Source organism: Montipora capricornis, chromosome 9 (genome assembly GCF_036669925.1).
Source record: "Montipora capricornis isolate CH-2021 chromosome 9, ASM3666992v2, whole genome shotgun sequence".
Classification (NCBI taxonomy): Eukaryota; Metazoa; Cnidaria; class Anthozoa; order Scleractinia; family Acroporidae; genus Montipora; species Montipora capricornis.
The window spans coordinates 28,194,191-28,199,190 of record NC_090891.1 but is presented as its reverse complement, the minus strand read 5'-3'; the positions used below and the strand labels follow the sequence as shown (position 1 = coordinate 28,199,190).

The 5,000-nt window shown below is 39.5% G+C and overlaps 1 protein-coding gene across 2 annotated transcripts in view; it reads left to right on the top strand.

The window, feature by feature from the left end:
• LOC138017885 (uncharacterized) overlaps positions 1-5,000 on the top strand; it is a 21,858-nt gene that overhangs the window by 5,895 nt on the left and 10,963 nt on the right. The window contains exon 1 of one of the 2 annotated variants that reach the window (XM_068864876.1): positions 4,450-4,519. The exons of the other annotated variant lie outside the window; for it this stretch is intronic. The gene's annotated coding sequence lies outside the window, so the exon portion shown is untranslated. Of the gene's footprint in view, positions 1-4,449; positions 4,520-5,000 lie in introns of those variants that run through there. 2 annotated transcript variants of the gene reach the window in all.

The window sequence follows — 5,000 nt, the reverse complement described above, 5'->3', positions numbered from 1 at the left end:
GGCCAAAATAACTATGCATCGATCATTTCTGAGGAAACGATACAACGAAAGTAACCCCCTGAGAAGAAATGTGGTTACTAGTAAAATACTAAACCAAGAAAAATGAAGAAAATATAAGGCATCGAGTAATGCTGTCACAGGAGCGACTTCAGAACACCTTGCCACTCAAATTGTCTTCTGAAAGCGGCATCGTCTAAAGAACGAGACATATCGATTAGTATGGAAATAATAATTGGTGGTCGGATTTTCTAGAGTTTAGCCGACGTGGAGCCACAACAACTATCAAAATCAGAATTTTGGTTGAGAATTGTCTGTAAGATTATTACTGAGAAATGTCCCTTGCCAAAAATCTGCGTGTTGAGTCCATATAAACCATTCGCGCATATGACGTAATTAATGCAAGTATGACGTGTTTAAGATGGCGCTGAAAAAGCAAGCGAACAGAAAATGAAAACTTTTAAAAGCTACCCCTGTGCACAGGTTACCCAACATTAGAAATAGCGTTCTCCTCACGTCGAACGCAAATACAGTACTATCGAGAGTTTTACGCCAGGCCCAATGATCAGGGAACAACACATTTGTCAATCATTTCACCGGATGGCGACGCTGTAGCTATTACCACTTCTATCAACCTTCTGTCAGTACACTTTAGTTAAACCTAAAGAACCTCTTTCTCTTACAAGATTTTTTACTTGTATGCTTTTTTATGGTTATCTTCTTCCTGATAGCACTAATATGCTATTTTATTAAGAAGGGGCCCAAGATTCTAAAAATTTCCGATCATTTTGTCAAAACAAGCTTGTGCCAGGCAATGGACGCCTGGTTTGTGCGTAATGTGACTTTCGCTGCGATTGTCACAAGTTTAGTCAATGACTACTCTCGCTTGGACAGTATTTCTTCAGTCTTCAAGTTTTGATATACTAAAACAAATGTTTACCTCTGTATATGTAAAAGTGATGAATAGCTATCTTCGCATCAGTGAAGGATTGAAAAACATTCTGACTTGACTATGTGCCGGACTGGATGATGCAGTTCTAGTCACCGTTGCTCACCATAGGGTCGTCACCATTATCATCTCCTTTATTTATACACGATAAGAGTAAAAGCAATATGCTTAAGCCGGCTTCTTGAAGCTCAGGGCCAATGGTTAGAGCATTTGCAAAGAGAGTAGAAGTTGATTTGATTTGCACTTGTTAATTTCAATTTACAGTGTCCCCGATTAGTGCTCTACGGCGCTAGAAGATTAGACACTTAAATAAAGTTCCTTTCCTTTTTTTTCCTTTCCTTTCCTAAGAAGCAGATTTTTCTAAAACGTGAATTTCGAATCCAGTTACGTTCAACCCGAGACCCGCTTAGCGCTTGGAGCATCTGACGGAACCAGGATTACAACTGCTATCTCGTTGGTAAGAAATTTTGTAAGTTAGGGCCGGGACGTTTGAGGAGTTGAAGAACGCAGTGTCAACTCCAGTCAAACCTTAACCCGCGATCAGGTGCTATTTTAGTTTCGAGTGGTATACAGTGCGGAGTTGTGCTTAAGAGAGCACACGAGCGATACTAAAAATGGTCTTAATCGCAGGTTAGTCAAACCTCTCCCAATTAATGCAATGCATCAATACTCTCTTTTCAATCCTTGACAAGTGAATGAATGGAACGTAATGAATGAATGTTGTAACAACACTGAACAAACACTAAGACAGACTTACAGAATACTTCTATTATAAATTATGAACAAAGACATTGAACCGTTGACGCTATCGCCAAAGTAATTCAATTTCCTCTTTTGCATTCCTCCGAGCCTCGACTGCCAGGCTAAATATTCTAAATAAACGACGGGATGATCTATCCTGCGTCCCATGCGAGAAGACTAGGTACGGTTCTTACGGCGCGTTTCGGCCTTTAGAATCAACTGAAATGTCAATTCCTTGTAAAAAAAAAAAACAGCACCTTTGTTGGTATGGTACGTATCCGAGAGCCAGAACATTTACGCATGCGCTGTCGAAATGTTTGAACAAGAGAGGCGCGTAGGGGGGGGGGGGGGACCCTGATCCCAACTGTGTGGCTTCATAACTCTTCATAACTTCACGGGTTCGAATCCCGTTGAAATCACCTGAATCTTTCAGGTGCATTGCCTACAAGAGACAATTGTTTAAATTGCCCACATAAGTGCGATTATCGTTTTAGTCTTTCGTCTCAGTAACCAGCACTTTAAATACGCATTTCTTTCATTGAAATCGGCTAATCCTGGTTCATTGCGAGGAAAATAAGATAACATAAACTTACTTGCTTGCTTTTCTACAAGCTACGGGCACGATTACTCAGGTCAGTAAATTCTAGCGTTTTTCAATGCGGTTTCGAAATTTATCCGCACTCTTCAGAATCTTCACTACTTTTCCGAAATATATACCTAGGAAATCTGTCCACAAAAATGTCTGAATCATTAGTGCTCCTCAAAAGTCTGAGTTCAAATATTCGAAAATATTCGAGAATTCTAGCCCACCTTTCTTCCGAATAGATATTTACCGAAATTACACTCTGCATGGTTGCCCTTGATGAGTATCAAATGCGATCGTAGATGCAAAATAACCGTGAAGTATATAATGTTGAAATTCAATTGAAGCTTTTAACTACAGTAAAAAAATCAGAGTTAAGAGTTAAAAATCCAAGCTTTCGCCGGATCAAGGGAATCATAAAGGATGAGAAAATTTCATTTCTGCGTGGACTTGATGACATAAAACGTAGGAAAAGTGAACGAATGCGAAATGTATGAAATACAATATGAATAAAGTAAAGTATAAATGAAACGAGCCAATAAGTGAGTGTTACAGAACAAGAGTCTCCAGGTATGCTAACATAGTCATTAAACAAAGATAATTTTTAAAACAAAAGGTCCGCGATTTTCGCTGCACTCTTCTCGGGAGTTGAGGGTAGATCAGGCTAGGTTTTGAAGTAAAATGCTTCCAATAGGCGTAAATTTGCTGTTTCGTTTTCTTGTAAATTACTCTTGAATTTCATTGCCCTTTTAGTCTTTGTTTTGGCTTGTAGAAGAGTGTTTCTTCTCGGAAGAGTTTTCGTTATTGAAGTATTCTCGTATGGGATCTGTTTATAAGACGTCTAGTGCTACTGATATGTGTATGCCGCCAAAGGAAAACGGTGCAAAATTTGAATGCAATTTGGGTCCTGGCTCCTGTTAAGGACGGTGCCTACTATTGTTATTGCGCATACGTTCTGCGCATCTCCAGATACTCGGATTTCCTATCGCCGATGCTTACTAATGCAGGGATATTTTTGCGCGGTTTAAAACTATTGGGATAAAGTAGGTTTTCGTAAGTACTCTTGGTATCCAAAAAGAAAATTGGGGGTAACCATGCATTCTTTAGAGATAATTGAGCTTCAATTTGAGAAAAAACGCCATACATTGCTTTGTATTTTAGCGCTTTTTACAAATATTGTTCATGAATTATCTTTGAAAAATGCGTGGTTACCCCCAATTTTCTTTTTGGATTTCACTAACACTTGTTAAGATCTACCTTTCCTGCCTAATCACAAATCGGGGCAAAAATACCTCTGAATTAGTAGGCACCGTCCTTAAATCAGCCATAAGTGGGTTTGGGGAGGGTTTGGGTAGACCAGCAAATACGCATGCTCAGACTGCGTGTATTTCATACCACTACCCACAAGTGCGAACCACGTGAAAGGCAAAATTGCTACTGACTGAAGTAAATGTTGATTGGTTAGATTAGAATCTATCTTAGGCGTAGGAAAGGGATCTGTTACATGTGGTCTGAGGATTTATATTTCTCTGTCTTTCGAGAGTTGAGGAAGGTATCTGAAACTAAATTTGGGACCTCATGGGCCGCGGGTTGAATTCGCGCGGTATATTATGTATGTGGAGGGAACAATGACCATATTGCACTTAAAGTCGCATAAAATGAAACTTTAAGTAAGAAGGAAACCGAGAAGCCGTGGGAGAAGTTTCATGCCGCGTCTAGGGGCTGACATTTCTCGCTCTTCCTGCATTGTCGCGTACAGGATTTCCGAATTAAAGTACCGAGGGACCAACAGGATTAGTATAAGTGACAGGCAGGCCAGAACGATGGACTTAGTCATCAAGGTACAACACTGACGCAGAGTCCAGAGGTACTGCCATTGTTGTTGTTTTTTTAATTTCTTCCTTTGTTCTACACATGCGCAAAAGTGCTTGGGAGAAGGGCTTTTTCAAGTTATGGAGCACCCGTGAATCGACTGTTTTATTTTGAAGTTTAAGCGCCTTTTGCAACGAGGCTTCAAGTATTTTACACTTACGTAAGGCAGTCCTTTACGCGCTTGCTAACTGTCCGTATGCTTCACCGTCGCAATGTCCGTCGTGATAAACCAGGAGATGACGATCCTTTCGGCCAGCGGTAGATGTCGTCGTCTCACTAATTTTCATTAAATGAGGTAATACCACAGATCTATTAGTTATGAACAAGGAAATTGCCGACGAGAAATAGAGAGAAAATTTCAAGTTATCCTCGTTAAGGTAAGACCAATTGATTTTTATACTCGAAGTCGCATCGCCTTGAATTGATCTTCAAGAATTAAATACCGCATAAAGTATTTTTTGTGTTGCGTTCTATTATAGAGATAGAAAACTGTTATGGTATCTTGGGGGAGGTTCACAAAGTCAACTGAAACATCTGGGGGTTTCTTCAGAGAGGTTTAAAAATAAATATATCAACACAAAATTGAAGCTATCGTCTGAAAGGTAGCACAGAAAAATAGGATTATTAATTTCCTTGTTTCCAAACACCACAACACCAGTATTTACCGGAAAGTTGTCACATGAATTGTTTGAGGTCAAAGAAACCCCTTAAATTTTTTTTTTTTTCGCGAAAACATGATGATTTGTCGAAAAGGAAGCAAAGTTTATCTCTGTTATTTAGCATGGTGTTGTTACTCTCACTGAAGATCCGTGCAAGCAGATATGGTGCTTTTTTTGGGTGATGGTCAAACCAATGTTT